Below are 18041 nucleotides of genomic sequence, written 5' to 3'. Positions count from 1 at the left end.
CGCGATGCCCCGACAAAGAAGCCTTTCTTCATCGACACAGGTAAACCTGGTTTCACGAGGCTTACCTGTGTCGATGAAGAAAGGCTTCTTTGTCGGGGCATCGCGTCCAGACTCTCCCGATCTGCCGACAAACAGCTGATCGGCAGATCGGGGCAGCCATTTAAATTTAAATGAAGCCGCGATTATTTTAATCGCGGCTTCATTTCCCTCTTCCGATCTGGCTAATCTACATGCCTCCGTCGACGGAGGCATGGAGTCTGGACACAGCCCAAGTGACTGGTCACAGAACAGTCTCCCCCTACAGAATACATTAATTACTAAATTCACCACTTTCTTTTAAAAAATCATGTTGCTCTATATACAGTACTTTGCAATATGGAAATTCAAACTATTATTATTATTACATGTACCCTTATTATTACATTTACCTTCAACACCTTAACAGGATTTTTACTACTTGTGGGATGTGCTTGGAAAGAATACAAGAGCCTGAAATGTGTTGGTTTCAAGGAAACACTCCTAGCCAATAACATAAAATAAGTTGCCTAGACCGACTTTTTGCACTGTAAGATGCACTAACTTTAATGTTTACATTTCAAAATAATCCTTTTATGTCTTTTGTATGGTCAGATTTTTGACCTTGTAGGATGAGACAAAGATGTTGCATAAGGAGACAAAAAGGTATTCCACTGAAGTACACATTTTACTTTCAAAACTCTCTAAGAATGGTTGCTCTTGTAGGCAATCATTATGAAATTTCCACAGCTTAGACAAGTTTGGTATGCTAGGAGTATAAAGACGAAGAACAGTTAAACAACAGATGCCTGCCCTAAGAGTTCTATCTACTCTAGAACCTGAAATACTAACAATACACAGGATTTTCCCCACATTAAACTCACTGGCTGTCTACACACTGGCACCCTTTTCCATAAAAGGGATGCTAATGAGACACTTCGGAATTGCAAATTCCACGGGGGATTTAAATATCCCCCACGGCATTTGCATGAATGTAGCTGCTGCTTTTTTCCGGCTCGGGGTTTTGCCGGAGAAAAGCGCCAGTCTAGATGGGATCTTGCGGAAAATAAGCCCTTTTCTGGAAGATCCCTTATTCCTACTTTCAAGTAGGGATCTTCCGGAAAAGGGCTTATTTTCCGCAAGATCCCGTCTAGACTGGCGCTTTTCTCTGGCAAAACCCCGAGCCGGAAAAAAGCGGCAGCCATGTTCATGCAAATGCCACGGGGGATATTTAAATCCCCCATGGAATTTGCAATTCCGAAGTGTCTCATTAGCATCCCTTTTACGGAAAAGGGTGCCAGTGTAGACACAGCCACTCTGTGGTGGCACACAATGCCTATAGACTTGTTTTTCCTTTCCCTCCCCCCCAGCAATTCTGCCCCTTCTATAATGCTTAACAGGTACAGATGCCACTTTTTAAACAAAAAAGGTACATATGTCCATATAAGTATATTATAAAATATATACTTTTTCATGTGTGCTGTATCTAGTAGCAGAAACAGGGTGACCAGGTGTCCAGTTTTTGACTGAAATACCCACTTGAAAAGGATCTTGGCAGCTCTGGTCAGTACTGATCAGACCATTGACTGTCTGGTTGCGTGCACCATGTAGGGGAGCTGACACGTTCCCTACTAGTCTCTGCACCACATGGCTACTGGATGCCATAGCACATCTTCCCCTCTGTCTTCTACATAGAGGGCAGCCAAAGTGCTATGCATTCTGCCTGGCCACTTCCATTGGCTTGGAATTGCTGCCAATGGTAGCAGTGGTAGTGGTGCCTGCAAATGGGGCAACATGCAGACCAGCTAGCTGTGCCTCCACATAAGAGATGGAGGGGGACATGCCACGATTTCTGTCAATTGCTGGAGGTAAGCCCCACCACAGAGCCTGTATCTCTGAGCATCCCTTGTGCCACAACCCTTATCCTCAGTCCTGATTCCACTCCCACCTTCCAACCTTTGATCCCAGCACAGAGCATCCTCTTACACTCCCAAAGCCCTTCATCCTCAGCCCCACCCCAGTGTCTACACCTCCAGCTAGAACCCTTGCATACCTCCTGCATCTCAACTCACTGTCCTAGCCTAGAGCTCCCTCCTGCACTCTGAACCCCTCAGCTCTAGGCCTGTGCATCTCAAACACATCATCTGTGGCCCCAACCCCAGATGGAGCTTTCACCCCTCTTGCATATCAACCCATTGCCTCTGTCTGGATCCCCCTCCACATTCTGAACCCTACATCCCCAACCCCTCCCTCCTCCCTTCTCCCCCCACTTCTGAAACACCAGCTCCCTGAGCCAGTCTGGTGAAAATGAGCAAGTGAGCACTAGGAAAGGGATGGAGTGAGAAGGAGTGGTGCCTCAGAAGAGGGATGGGGCAAGGGTATTTGGTTTTGTGAGAATAGAAAATTGGCAACCCTAACCATAAAATGTAACTAAATATAAAGAGTATTGTACCATAGCTAGGATTCCACTCATTCTCTACAGTAATAATGTCTTGCTCTTATTAATGCTAATTCCAAACACAGTTCCCACCCTTTACAGCCTGCTGTTGAGGAAGGAGCTCAAGAAATGCACTGGGCCACCTTCACAAATGACAGAAATAGGCAACAGGTCAGATACGTTTTACTCACTTCTAGCTGATTACTCAGCACCAGCACCTTCTGTTACCTACTGTTCTACCTTCGTAGAAAATTGTTTTGCCCAAAACTGAAGGAACTATGCAGAGAAAGACTGATATCAGTGTTGGGCTTGAAGAAGATGTGTGGTTAATTTAGAAACTTCCATAAATTAGTTTCAGGCATTTTTCCATTGTTTTCTAACCTGACAGCTACCTAATTCAATTTAAAAAAGAAATCTATTTAAAATCCCATTCTCGTCTCTGCTTCTCTTTTATACAAATAGCTTTAGCCTTATGCTTCTTTTTTATATATATTTTAAAGTAGGGACTTCTCCCTCCCCCCCCCCCCCCCAACTATTTATTCACAGTGCATCTCAGGTCTAATAATTTCATTAATATAGTCACATACTATTACAGTGCCAAATGAGGTCTAATGTTTAACCTCTTCAAGTCAATCTCCCCTAGCTATTGATAAAGATGAGAAGGCTGAAGATTAAGAACTCATCAAGGCAATACTCCAAGATACTCCACATAAACCTATCTAATATGTAAATAAAAAGATAGCAGTATCTCATGCTACCAAAGCAGCTTCTCACCAGCCTCAACCATCTTGATAATATGTTTAAATGATTAGCTAAGCAGCCTGCCACCCCTTTCTAAAAATGTCTTTAAGCAAATATCCATTTTAAAGATGAAGGGTTTGAAGCAGCTTCTATTATTATTCTGATAACAGAGAATGTACATTCACGATTTTTTTGAATAGGGAGATGAACACTGGAAGTTAAAGATAACAGAAGAAAGAAAAGAAACTTAATTGAGACATATCCCCTCCTAGAAATGAAAGTATTTGCTGTAATAATGATAAATTGATTAGTATCAGCTAAAGGCAAAAAGAGAAACTACAGAACAAAAACATTTTCAAATAAATGTATTATACTTTAGATGGAGCTTAGTTTTTACTAGTTTAAAACAAGAATTCTTTCCTGGTTTAAAAGTGAGAAATCCAGGTCTCGGTTATGTATATTATCTGTGTGTTTGTGCCAGCTCCACAAACAGAACCTTCCACAAAAGTAACAAACTTAAAAAACAATCTTTAAAATGTAATATATTGAGAAAAGTTCTTAAAAGAAAAAATATTTCCAGTTGAATGCAATTGCGTTCCACGTGTTCTCAAACAGATATTCCATTTTTAAACAAACATATTTTACGTGTGATACTTTCAGAAATGGTGTAGTATATCTAGATGGAAAATTAGGGACACCTCCAATATTCCTCTTACCCCTTCGCTTTATTGTTCCTACTAACAACCCACAGCATTTTCCCCTGCACAAAATATGAGTCCATTAGTGAACATCCATCTATGCAAAATTAAAACAAAAAAATATTACCTTATATATGAGTTGCATCTTTTAAGCACAGAAATGAAAGCAAAATGTGTTTCAGGTTTGAAATCCAGCAAAACAAGAAATTCCCCCAACAGATTTGAGAAGGACCGACTATGAAAATTCAGTCGGAGGATGACTTCTGTAGATTTAACACAGTCTGACACTACTGTCTGGGTAACAAGGTTCTACATTGCCTGGAGTGAGGCATCTGTTGCTTTATGTGCTAGTTTGCTCATCCATCAATTACTTTTATTTAAAAAAAACTATGGTGCATATTATTTTTTATTCAGGGCTTTTTATTTTTCTTAACACAGCTTGGTGTTTACATATGTCCTATTCTGAAAATATTGGAATGCTCCTTGACTTATGTATTGTTAGAGAGCAAATTACTAGAATTACTCCAAGAAAACTGGGAAATTACTCAGAGGAAATTGTTTGAGAAACAGGTGTTCAGAAAAAAAACAAACAAACCTATGATCTTTTCTGACATTTTCTTGTCCAGCAAATGAGTCAATCTAAAGTTAGATTGAGCTAGGGTTGCCAGATGCTTAACACAGGGTCTACGCTCCTTGGGCTGTGTGTGCCTGGCTCTGTTGCTGCAGGACTGCCTCTCTACACAGCTTGCTCCTCTCAGCTCTCTCTCCTTGCTCAGAAAGACCCAGAAAATCCCAGCTCACAGGGAGGACAGGGCTTGGCCTCTCACTTTCCTCACTGACCTGTCCAACCTGTCAATCAGGCCAAGCTGGACAGTTGGCTGCTTTCCATTGTCTCTGGGGTCTGTCAGTCTCAGGGCCCTGATTTCTCATGGACCCTTTCCCTTTTGATACTGAGAGCTGGTGAACCAAAAACTCCCATGGAGTTTTAGTAAGGGGCTAACAGTCCCCTTACACATGCAAGGGAGGAGAGTGGGAAAGGAAGTGGAATAAGAGAAGACCAGAGCAGATAGGGAGAGAACCAGATAAACTGAGAAAGGTAATGTCAACATTGCAAGAAACCGCTAGGGGGAGAGGGTAAAGAGCTCCAATGAGGGGTTTCCTCAAACCCAGCTGAGAGCTGGAGAGGACTGTCAAACAGCTCAGGCTGACCGGGGACACTTGCCCTGACGCCCTTTTTTAGCTGAGGGACAAGAGCTCAAAATCTGCCAAGGGCAAATGAGGCCAGTGGCGCAGTACCAGGGTTGCCCTGTGTCCGGTATTAACCCGGACAGTCCAGTATTGACCTCCGCGGACAGTCCAGTATTTTCGCCTCATGTCCGTTAAGATATTCAGAAAATACTGGACACCTAAAGTGTGCTCTACAACTTTGGTCTTCTCCCCCTTTTTTTCCCCCCCTCAACAGAATTTTTCCCCTGGTGGTTTTTTTTTGGGGGGGGCGGTATTTTTTGTTAAACCACATGGCAACCCGAGGCAGTACAAAGTCTGCCAGATTGAGGACTAATCAGGATCTGGGAACCAGGAGTGGGGTAACCCTACATAGATGATTGAAAGAATAAGGGAGAATGATTGTTGTTTACTTTAAAAAATGGATTGGTTGAGATGAACAGTTGTTGTGAATACAAAATAAAATCAGAAAATACAAAGCAGCATTAGAAGCAAGCATGGGGAGAAATGGTGAACTGTAGTTCAGAAATGTATATTTTTACAATGTTAAGTTATTAATAAATTCTCTTTCTGATGCAGTCATTCCCAATCTACTCTGTGTGGCGGAGTTTTGTAACCATGTCATTATGATAAAAGTATGATCCAGAAGAGTCACAGGTGTACTTTGAAGTCAGAGTTGTGGATGCACAATTAGGATTGGGCACCTAGGTTGTGAAGATGAACTATGTAAAATAGAGCCATCAAACTGAAATAACCCTTCTAATATTAACACATGAGTAGAGAGAATTTAACATTTCTGGCTATACTCCCTGCTCACTACATTTGCCAACCCCCCTTTTGGCTGGGGAGGGCCCAGAACTGAGGCTGCCTGGCCCTAGTATTTCCTCCCCTCTCCAGCTGCCAGGGAAGGGCCAAGGAGGACCCAGGGATGAGGCCACCCTAGTCCTTCCTCCCTGCCCCCAGCCTCCTCCCACCCCCGGCCCTGGATCTTTGTCATGCCCCTAGCCAGCCCTCTGGCCCTTTATCCCACCCCCAGCTCTTCGCCCCCTCTCCACAGCCACTATGGAGGGCCTGGGGCTAGGCCATCCAGTCCCGGCTCTTTGACCCTGCCACCTGCAGAGGCTCTGGCTCTTTGCCCTCCTGCTGCCCCAGAGGCCCCAGCTCTTTGTCGTCCTCCCCGCCCCATGCTGTCAGGCAGGACTGGAGCCATTCCAGTCTTTGTGCCCCATCCTGTACCAGCTGGGAGGAGAGCTGGGCCCAGGCTGTGTAGACTCAGCCAACTGCAGCCCTCTCCAACTGCTATCAGAGTGGGCTAGGTGAGACCTTGGCAGCTATGGCTCTCCCCCACCCCTAACCACTGGGAAGGGGAGGGGACTGGAAGGCCACGCTGGGAGTGGGTGGGACTTGACTCTTGTGGACACAGAATGATGTAATGGCATCACTCTGTTATCCCACAGGAAAATGTTGTTATATATAATCTAGAGAGAAAGAGCATGAACACATGTGCACAAGAACACATGCAAAGTGAATATCCATAAACAAATTCATTTGTGTTTCCTTGAGGACAACAAATGGACCAAACCCCAAGATTCAATTACATAAAGCTTCTGCAGTGTGGCAGGAGAAAAATAAAACGATGTAAAATTATTATTTGGCACCTTCACCTCTCTTCTGCTTCTTAATGTTGGAAGATTAATTTCACTATGGTACACCACATGCAGAACAATGACAAGGGAAAATCAGTTTGACTATTGGATAGACCTAATCCAAAACTTCTGATCTGAACTTTGTCAAACTTTGGGGAAGGGTAGTTTAGAATGCCACTCTGCAGGTTGGCCCAATCTGTAATTTAAAATTATATTAGTTGATTTAATGCCCACTATTAAATAACAATTATTCAACTTAGGAAAGATAAAATATGATACAATCCAAAATTTGGCCCATAGATCAAACTAAATCTTGATCTTTGAAGAAGAAAGTGAAAAATTAGTGAGTATAATGGTGTTATTAGTTTGTTATAATCGAAGATATCAAAATGCTGGCCTTGTGGGCATCCCAATATAACAAAACCAGGAAACATTCTAGAAAGAGCTGAAGATCTGTATTTTAACATAAATACTTCAATAACCTTCCATATGTTTGGATGCTGCTTCTCTGAAACAAATCAAACCTCTAAACTGTCTGAGGTTCTTCTATCATTGTGATTATCAAGGGAATTCTTGAGGACTAGGGTTGCCAGGTCTCTAGTGTTGACCCGGACAGCTTTGGTTGTCAACAGCTTTGGTCTCTCCCTTTTTTTTTTCCTTAACAGTGGGGTTTTTTGGGGGCGGGCCAGAGGGGAAGAAGTTTAGTATTTTTGGTAAAACCATCTGGCAACCCTATTAAGGACTTATGAATAAGATGTGGAGATAGTGATACAAGATGGCAGGGAAGAATGGGTGGTGTAGCAATCAGCACATTGCAATGCAGCATCCATTGCTGCTCCTTCATACACACCTGGCTTACAACATCCTTCCAGCTGGCTGGAAGCTTAGAGCAGTACACAAGGAGCAGAGGTACACTAGCCAATGTGTCAGCTGGCCCTATCAACTAGTACTCTTGATCAGTGTGTTGGAATACAGAAAGCAGAAGTATGCGCATAAACAAAATTGGTGAAATCCTGGCTTTCTTAAAATCTTCAGGAATTTTGCCATTGACTTCAGTGGGGGTCAAAAAATCTATTCACTATGTTTAAATCTTACATAGTTTGATATACTAATCCACTTGCTATTTAACAATTAAATGCCAATGCAAAATAATTAAATTACAGCCACTTGTCTTACAGTATTTTACGATTTAAATATGATACTGAGTCTTTGAAACAACTGCTAAATGTGCATCCACCATTGGAGTGAGATGTTCATTCTGCTATTTAAAGGCTTTGGTATCGAAGCAGAGAGGCGGTAATCCTGCACAGAAAATAATCATGCACATGAAGAACGCAGCTCCATTGCCTCTCTCATGACACACAGGTTTTAATTTAGAAACATTTGCATTTTAAATATGGCCTTTTTACAATTAGATTTTCTTCTTTGGTTTAAAAAAAGGAAAATGTCCATGCAAATTATACTGTATTCTAAGAAAAGAAAACCCACACAGTTTCTTTCCTCTCCTTATTAGTGAGCTACATTTCTTGTAGGAAATACCATCTAAAAATAGTATGTCACAAAATACACCAATTGACTAAGAACTTAAGAACTGAATTACTGGATCAGATCTATGGCCCATCTAGGTCTTGGCTCTCCCAGTGGCCAAGACAAGAAAAAACAAAGAAAGATGACTGATTTCCATGACATTTGAGATCCTCACTTTATATAAACAAGTTGAACCTCTCTATTCTGGGACCCTCAGGACCAGACTAGTGCCAAACCAGAGATTTTGCCAAACCACAGGAGGTCAGTATTGTCCAGCAGCATTACCAACACTTCCACTGCTTACTGGGCTCTTAAAAGTAATGTAGGGGTAAATTAGAACTAATTAATAGCACAGAAATCTCAGGGCAGGACTGCTGGCTGTAAACAAACTTTATTGGGCCACAGGAAACTTGAACACACCCATGATAAGTGGACATCTGGCTAACTAAAATCATATTGTACCATGGATGTTGACAGATCAGAGAGTGCCAGACTGGAGAGGTTTAGCCAGGATTTGCTGGCTATTTTCCCTGATGCCCTAAAACAGGAACCCATTTAAGTATGTGTTTACTGTATATTTATTAATTAGAAGACTCACTACATGGACTACTCACATATTTAAAATTAAAGCTAATCACATGCTAAAGTAATTTTCCTGAATCAGAACTTGGGATAATGGAGTTATGGTTTCTGTTGGGTGGATATGTATTGTGTCATAGATTGGTTAAGATTTCATTATGTACATCTGTTACACACCGTTTGTTTTCTTGGTTTCACTAGGGATATGTCTAGACTACAGCGTATTGTCGACAGAAGTTTTGTCGACAGATACTGTCGACAAAGCTTTCTGTCGACAAAGAGCATCTAGACTACATCCAGGTCTGTCAACAAAGCAAGCCACTTTGTCGACATAACAGTGTGGACGCAAAGGACAGTGTAGATGCAATAATGCCTTCTATCGACAGAACTCTGTCGACAAAAGACGTTATTCCTTGTAGAATGAGGTTTACATACGTTGACAAAACTGCACACCCTAGATGAATAGAATTTGAACATTTAATAAGACTTTCTTAGTATAGAATAATAAAAGGTAGCCTTCTGCCACTTTGAATCCAGCATAACCCTGAAGAACAACTTAGGAACAGAATTTTTGTTGTTGTTTTTGTTAACTGCCAGGGATTTGAAGCACTCCTCACTCGGGCACCTCCTTGTGGTTCATTTGGAAATAAGGTCATCAATGGTTTGACACCTCTTGTGGTTTCTTAGCCCCCTTGTCCCATTCCCTCTCTAAGCAGCCTTTCCATACTCCCTGAGCTACAGGATTACATCTTGGTGACTTGGCCTTCTATCCAGGTCACTATAATTTTCCCCCTTCAGGATATTAAAAGTCTCTCTACCCTAATCACCTCAGGCATCTTTGAAGTTCACTGCTCCATCCTTACTACTATCTTAACATAACCCATACCCACTGTCTACACTAGGTTCCACCTTAGGGGCAGTATAATCAATAGCTAAGGTCCATGCGGTTTCATTCTTGCAGCTGTTTTCCCTAGGCTTTTTTTTTTTTTAAACAACACACACACTTCTTTCGCTCAACTCAGAGTAACTGCCCATTCTTTTCCCCTGGGCACTTGCTCAATCAAGTGGAATAGATATTCAACCCTAAAACTAAACCAAAAGAACTACTCCCTCTCTGCATCCCTAGGTACAGAAATGCTCAAAATGGAGCAGCCAGCAGGTAAATCCATAGCAACACTTGTTCTGATACTCCTGCTGGCCCTCAAAAATTTGGCTAAGCATGCTGAAAAGTTTATGCAGTCTCCCCTACCTTCTTGGTAAGTACAATCCCTTGGGTCAATGCAGCTATTCAGAGTGTTATCTAAGCATGAAACTAGCCAAGCAGCCCTCTTTCTTTGGACATGTCTACACTATCCCACAGATCAAACTACAGGGGTATGAACAGCAATACAGGCAGTCCCCGACTTACGAACTTATGAACGGGGCTTTCTTGCCCCGGAGCTCACAGGCAGCGGTCAGCCACCTCGACCTCTGGGGCGAGAAAAGCTGCTCCCGGTGCCCCTGGTCTGCTGGGGACCGTCTCCAGCAGACCAGGGACATCGGGAGCAAAGCCGCAGGTGCCCCTGGTCTGCTGGAGATGGTCCCCAGCAGACCAGGGACACCGCGAGCAAACCCGCAGCAGCGGCGGAGTCCTGCGCTTCTGAGGCTTTGCCAGAGCAAAGCCTCAGAAGCGGGGGACCCCGCCGCTGCTGCGGGTTTGCTCGCGGTGTCCCTGGTCGGCTGGAGACGGTCCCCAGCAGACCAGGGGCACCGGGAGCAAAGCGGGTCCCGCGCCAGAGCAAAGCCTCAGAGGCGAGGCACCCCCCCGCTGCCGCTTTGCTCCCTGTATCCCTGGTCTGCTGGGGGGGGGGCGCAGCTAGTGTGCCCCCCCCCCCCCCCCAGCAGACCAGGCTTTTGTTGTGGACCCTGGGGCAGAGCAGCTGGGGCGCTGCCGGTTGGTCCTGCAGCACCGCTCTGGGCACTACTGGACCAACCCAGCAGCACCCCAGCTGCTCTGCCCCAGGCGTCCTGATTCAGCCGCTGCTGGTCAGTTTCAGCAGTGGCTGAATCAGGACGCCTGGGGCAGAGCAGCTGGGGTGCTGCTAGGTTGGTCCAGTATCGCCAAGGAGCAGTGCTACTGGAGCAACCCAGCAGCACCCCAGCTGCTCTGCCCCAGACGTCCCCAAGTCAGCCGTTGCTGAAACTGACCAGCGCTGACTACAGGAAGCCCGAGGCACAGTTGCTCTGCCCCAGGCTTCCTGGAATCAGCTGCTGATCAGTTTCAGCAGCAGCTGACTTGGGGTTCTTAAGTTGAATCTATATGTAAGTCAGAACTGGCGGTCAGTTTCAGCAGCGGCTGAATCTGGACGCCAGTTCTGACTTACATACAGATTCAATTTAAGAACAAACCTACAGTCCCTATTTTGTATGTAACCTGGGGACTGCCTTTATGCACCACAGTGCTGCATTGCATCTCCCCAAGTGGACTCTGCAGGAATGATCTTCAAGATCCTAAGTTTGCACTAATATAGTCCATGATCCAAAGCAGACAGATGTCCACCATTGTTTCTTGGACATCCATCCAGACACCAAAAAAAAAAAAAAAAAAAAAAAGGTAGAGAGGATTAAGCAAATGTAATAGTTGCCTCACCTGGTAGAAATCCTTCCCGGATTGTACCACTGCCTCTGTGTAGCTGATAGGAGACTTGGAAAGTGCTAAGGGCAGGCTCCTGAACTAATTGGTAATACTGCAAGGTAATTCTTTTGCTGTGATCACATGGTACTCCATTCTACCCATCAAGAAGGAAGCAGGCCAGGTGCCAAGGGAGTTCACTCTCTGGTAATTTAAAAACAGAAGTAGATTAAATATGTGCAAGCTGTGAAAAATGTTGAAGATGACTTGCTTGTTCAGATCACTCAAACTTTTATTTTTAAATTACTTGGCACCATATGCTTCTTTGACTCTTGGGCCCTCTGGAATTCTATCTTTTTTTTTTCTTTATTTCTGTGAGATTTCATAACTAATTAGTTCTACCTCTCCCTGCCAGCACCACCTGCCTACTCCGATAGCTCTGTTTTTGTAGACTAGAAGATTTACCCAGTATTGCTCAGGTCCTTCAGGGCACGTGGCTGAGGATGGGAGGTGCAGGAGTCAGGGCAGGGGGGTACAGTCTTGAATATAGGGGGCTCAGGACAAGAGGCTGGGGGATGTAAGGGGGGCAGGTTAAGGATGCTAAAGAGCATATATTTGGCTAACAATGTAGTTGATACAATTTGTATCGACTACATGATTAGTTGATAAGGATCACTCTGCAGAGCTGCAGTGGGGGTAGCTCCTGTAGCTGGCTTGAGCCAGGATTGAGCAGTCCTGGCTTGCACTGGCTCTGGACCACAGCAGCTCTGCATTTTAAATGTAGTAAGAGCAACCAGCCTCATACTACATGTAAAATCCAGAGGTGCAGTGGTTCCAGACCAGTGCAACTCAGAAGTTCTTGGCCCCGGCTCGTGCTGGATCCAGCAGCCCATGTTCGCAGCGGCCTGGGGACAGAGGCTGCTGCTGGAGCAGCCTCCCCATCCCTGCCTGCTTCCTCTGATAGAGGCAGTGGGGGAGGGAGGGAATAGGGGAGGGAGCAGGCAGCATCACTGAGATAGTGCTGGGGGGAAACCTACTTTTGAAACCGGCTTCTCCCCAGCACTGGGTCCTGTTCCCCTCCCCTTTGCTGCCTCTCATACAGAGGCAGCAAGAGGAGGGAAGCGAGTAGTTGAATACTCCACTCGACTACTCAATACGTTTATGCTTAGTGGATAGTTGACTACGTGCTTACATCCCTAGTGTAGGTATCAAGGCTGTGAGTGAGGAGGGGCTCAGGGTAGAGGTGGGAGATTCAGGAGTCACAGCAGGGTTTGAGGAGTTCAGAGCATGGGGTGGAGGTGGCTGCTGGCTGCTCCCTAGGATAGTGGGGGCTGTGTGGCCTGCCTGCCAGCTGCTCTCCATGGCTGTCTCAGGGTGGCAGGAGTCGTGCTACCGGCCAGTGGCTGCTTCCCAGGGTTGGGGTGTTTACCTCCTGTGGTCATTCTAGGGTATAACTATCCCCCATGCTTGGTTCCTTATGGTCATTCATGAACATAAATGTCTCTGCTTTAAGTCAGGGCTACTCAACACATGGCCTGTGGCCCATTTGTTTGTGGCCCATGGGTGGGAGCTAAAACAAAAAAGAAGTCAGTACAATGGTCTTCTGTTGATATGCGTTTTAGTAGTTGAATTCCTGAACTGTCATTGCTCATTAAAAGCTCATATGGAAATCGGGTAAATATTGCATTTTATTAATATCAGCAGAACTGATTTAAATGGGGCCTGTGTGTTGTGTAATCTTGCCTTAATCTTTGTATTCTTGCCCATCAGTGTGAAAAAGAAGCCATTTGCATATATATTTGCATGTATGTGCAACCACACTTAAGTTGCGGCTCTCGGCATGTGCTGAGAGTATCATTGTGGCCCTGGGGCTTCCAAAGTTGAGTAGCTCTGATTTAAGTTATAATAAGAGGAAACTGCATGCTAAGTTTGGTGGTCCTAGCTCTTACCATTTAGAAGGAGTTCTTGAACAAAAGGACTTGCAGACAGATGGAGAAATACACAGGCAGACAGATGCACAAATTCTCTCAAATATATACTAAATACTGTACTTGGTCCCCCGCTCCAGAAAGACCGTGCTCCAAAAAGACAAGTAAAGACCATACTCCATGGGCTCTATTTCCCAATCATTTACACTACATGCATATAGTATACTGTGCTTTGCATCCATAAATGTCAAAGCACCATACATAGGTGAATATGTATAACCATCCAATTAATACAGATAAGAACATGGACATGTAGTGATTAAGTGACTAGCTCCAGGTCAAAAAGCAAGGCAAAGGAAACCTGAAAATGGTAACCGGCTCTCCTGAACTCCACCTCTTTACTGACCCATTCTGCCTCCTGTGTATACGCTACCACGTTTACTACAAAATCCAGTTTTAATAACTGACTGAATTATAGACCATGTCATTTTAATACATTTCAAGAAAGAAAAATGGATTCATAAAACTGAAAGGGACCTCAAGAGGACATCTAATCTAGTCCCTCGATCGTATGGGAGGACTAAGTATTATCTAGACCAATGGTCTCCAACCTTTTTACATTCAAGATCACTTTTTAAATATCAGAACAAGCCAAGATCTACCGCCCCACCCTTCCCCCAAAACCCCACCCGCTCCTTAAAGCCCCGCCCTCTGTTCTCCTCCTCTCCATCACTTGCTATCCCCAGCCCTTATACACTCTCAGGGTACAGCTACACTGCTGCTTTTTTTAAAATTCTGTCTAGACTGGGCCAAATGTCAGAAAACCCCTTCTTTCTGAAGCCCCCTTATTTCTCATGGAACGAGGAATACAGATGTTACCAAAAAAGCGTGTTTGCTGTTCCGCTAAAAAAAAGCAGAAGAACAAATGCATCCCTGGACACAGAAGAGTTTTTCTGGGATACCTCTGGAATCCTGGAAAAACTCCTGCAGTTTAGCCATATCCTCACTAGGTTGAGACAGGATGTGTGGGCTCTGGGTGGGAATTAGGGATTTGGGTGTGGGAAGGGGTGAGAGGTTCAAGATCTGGGAGGGAATTTGGATGTAGGAGGTGGAGAAGGGGACGCTGGCTCAGGGAGAGGGTTCCAGGATGGGGAGTGTTGGGGTCAGGTGGAGGGTTGGGGCACTGAGCAAACCACATGCTTGTGGATGTGAGGGTGCAGATATTTGGGTTGGAGTATGTGAGGGGCTCAGGTCAGGCAGGTTGGGAGTACGATGGGCAGTGTGCAGATGGTGCAGATTTGCAGATGTGTGGATGGTGCAGGAGTGTTGTGGCAGAAGACTGAGGATGTGGGGCTGCAGGAGTTTGGGGATGTGAGGAGCTGAGGACAGGGAGTGCCTGTGTATGATAGGCTCAGATCTTGGATCGGGGAGCAGGGGGTACAGGAGTGCTATAAAGCTGTTGCCAGATGGGGGCTTGGCCCCAATTGGGGGTTTGTTGGACAGGCTTCATTTTTAAATAAAATATTATGTCAAACACAAAAAGTTTCAGTATTGTCTTTATTTATGAGAAGGGCAGGGAGCCTGTTTTGAGTCAGGGTTCACTTTTCTGTGGGTCAGTCATTTGGGGCCACAGAAGTAAGATGCAAAAAAATAACTCCTCCAACCCCCTTCCCCAAACCTCACTAATGTGGCCCCAACTGTGGTAGTGGGAGCAGAGGACATGGTACTGGGGAAGGGTGCTAGTGGGTGCTGGGGCAGTGGACAGAGTGCCAGTGGGTTCTGCTGCAGGGGACAGGGAGTCCCCAGCATGCACCTCCTCTGGGGACTCCTCCCCCCAAGAGGAGCAAAGTCCAGTTGCATGCCTCTTCTCGGGATTTCTAACCCCCTGCCCCCGTGGAGGAGGGAAGCCCCAGCGTGCGCCTCCTCTGGGGATTCTTCCCTCGTCCCCCCCCATAGAGGAGGGAAGCCCAGGCACATGCCTCTTCACAGGACTTCTAACCCCCCTCCCGAGCACGCGCCTCCTCTGGGGACTCCTATCTCCACCCCGCGCAGAGAGTCCCTGGCGTTCCTCAGACCTGCTTTGTGGTACGGTGCCAGCTGTTTGGGGGAGAGGGAGTAGTCTGCGCACTTCCTCAAACCACAGAAGGTGCGCAGCTGCTGGACTTCCGTCCACCCCTCAGGAAGCTGGCACTACCTCCCTCGTTGCTGGAGGTAGGTAGTGGGGCTTCTTCGGGGTGGGGGGAAATGAGGAAGGTCTTGAATGCCTCGCAATCGACTGGCTGATGCTTCCCGATTTGCCAGTCGATCACGATCAATGGGTTGGTGACCACCAATCTAGACCATCCCTAGGAAGGGTTGTCTAACCTGCTCTTAAAAATCTCCCATAAGAGAGACCCCATGCTCCATTGGCAATTATTCTAGTACCTAATTATTCTGACAGGAAGTTTTTCCTACATCTGATCTAAATCACTTTTGCTTCAATTTAAGCCGATTGATTCTTGTCCTAGCTTCAGAGGTTAATGAGAACAAATTTTCTCCCTCTTCTTGGTAACAGCTTTTTATTTAAATACACATGCTTTGTGAATTCTGGTTTTATGCATCACTCATCAGAGAGGCAAACTTCTAGCAGCATGATTCTTTGACACCAGGCTGGTCCAATGAATCAAAGGGAAAGCAATTCCTAATGAATCACTAATGTTAGTTCGCATAGCAACCTGGGTTTTCCTTAGCAATACCTTCATCCAATTACTTAAATTATGAATTCTTCATTGTTCAGGAGTGCTAATGAGATCACATCTAACATGGTACATTAATTAGAGGGAGTTGTGTCTACATCTTGAGAAGTGAAGAACCTCTACATCTCACATGCCAAGGGCTGGAATATAAGCCCCTATATGTAGTCAGTACCCTGGGATTTTGTGTGGTGAGCACAGAGGTCCTCATTTATCAATAGATAGGATGTGATTTCTTGATAAAGAACTCTACTGGGACTTTCTGATACTGGAACATGGAAAAAGTACCCAATTTACCAAGGAAATTGTTCATGAAAAGAGTATCCATCTGTTACTCAATATATATCCATAAATTACTCCTATGAACTCAGTGACAATGTCCAGTTTATAGATTATTTGCCTATTACAGGGTGGACTTCCCTCATTGGGTACCCTCAGGACCCAAATGGCCCTGAACAAGGGGATTTGCCAAATGAGGGGTGGTCCCTCCCAAAATGGCCCATGCTGGCCCTAGCTTGAACTCAAGCCAAGCCCTAATGCCTGCCCAGCCATGGCTCCTCAGGCTGGAGCTCTATGGCTGCCAGGGCTCCATTGCTCCTGGAGCTGCTGGGGCTTTGTGGCTGCCATGGTTTTGGCACTAACAGGGCTCCATGGCTACCAAGTCCCCGGGGACTGCCAGGGCTCTGCAGCTGCTGGGACTAAGGCTCTGAGGCTGCCAGGACTCCGTGGACACTGCAAGCCCCATACTACCAGCTGGCAGTGCTACCTCCTTCGACACAAGGCTCCTCCTGAGTCGTGCCTCCTGCTCCTGCCCAAGCCAGACGCCAGACATTGCTGGACCAGAGAGTCCCAGTTAAGGGAGGTTCAACCTATACTGCCAGGAAGAATGAGGAAATGAGGCAATAATGGATACACAACAGGGTAACAGTTGTAACTTTGCATTCAGAAAGTAGAATCCATTATTTCCTCATTCTGCATTCCCTCACTTTTAGACATGCCCCACCACAATGACCCCTCAAATGTCATTGTAATGCATATTAGGCCTCGATTCAATGAGATCATCAATTTAAATATGCATATTGCCAATAGCCATGCAAAAGTCACAACTTAAATAAACTGAACATATTTCCACTGCTTATTTAAAATGACTGTTGATTAGGAATAGAAGTTGATGGATAAAATATAATCTATTGTTTTGTTAAAATGGTCTATTTAAAAATCCATTATATGCCTTTGTTTTGAAAAATACCACTTTTGTTCTTTTAACACAATCAACATTTAACTGAAGTCTTCTCAGTATTTTAAAGTAAACATTTTTACATTTTCCCCCAGTGATTTTACCAGGCTTAAGCAAGTTCTATTACATTTCCATGAGCAAACATAAAATAGTGTTGTGTTCTTCAGAAGAAATGACTGGAAAGGAAAAAAATCAAAGGGTTTTTCTGTTTGATCCTCCCAAACACGGATGGGAGCGGTCTTTGCTCCATCCAAAAGAACATTTAAATTGACTGGGCACTGAATAACATTTGCAAGCGGAGATACTGAAGACTCCTGTGTAGGAATAATACTCTGGTGTTTAAGTCACAGAACTGGTAGCTCTGGTTGCTTTGTTCTATACTTGACTCTCCCTATGTAACCCTTTGCAAATCATTTTGTGCATATCACTTCAATGATCACTTTGCATTCCCAATACCTCTTAAAACCAGGCCCCCGTAAGCTTCAGATGGATCACCCAAACACTGAGGTAACCCAAAATCAGTAGCTGTTTTGGAAATTTGACTCTCAGTGATTTGTCCATGGACATGAAGCAAGTCATGGTCAGAAGCCAAGGTTAGACTCTAAAGTCATGAGGTCTCAATAGTACCATGTATCTCTTTCTCTCAGTACAAAACTTCATAAATTA

At 44.8% G+C, this 18041-nt stretch overlaps 1 protein-coding gene across 2 annotated transcripts in view; it reads right to left on the bottom strand.

Annotated features, from left to right (window-relative positions):
- Window positions 1–11555, bottom strand: part of RIMBP2 (RIMS binding protein 2) — a 185512-nt gene extending 173957 nt beyond the window's left edge. For both annotated transcript variants that reach the window (XM_075898436.1, XM_075898437.1), the window contains exon 1: window positions 11497–11555. The gene's annotated coding sequence lies outside the window, so the exon portion shown is untranslated. The remainder of the gene's footprint in view (window positions 1–11496) is intronic.
- Window positions 11556–18041: the final 6486 nt, after the last annotated feature.

This window comes from Pelodiscus sinensis, chromosome 15, assembly GCF_049634645.1.
Source record: "Pelodiscus sinensis isolate JC-2024 chromosome 15, ASM4963464v1, whole genome shotgun sequence".
NCBI lineage: Eukaryota > Metazoa > Chordata > Testudines > Trionychidae > Pelodiscus > Pelodiscus sinensis.
Note: the sequence above shows the minus strand (reverse complement) of the source record. Positions and strands in the feature narration are given on the sequence as shown.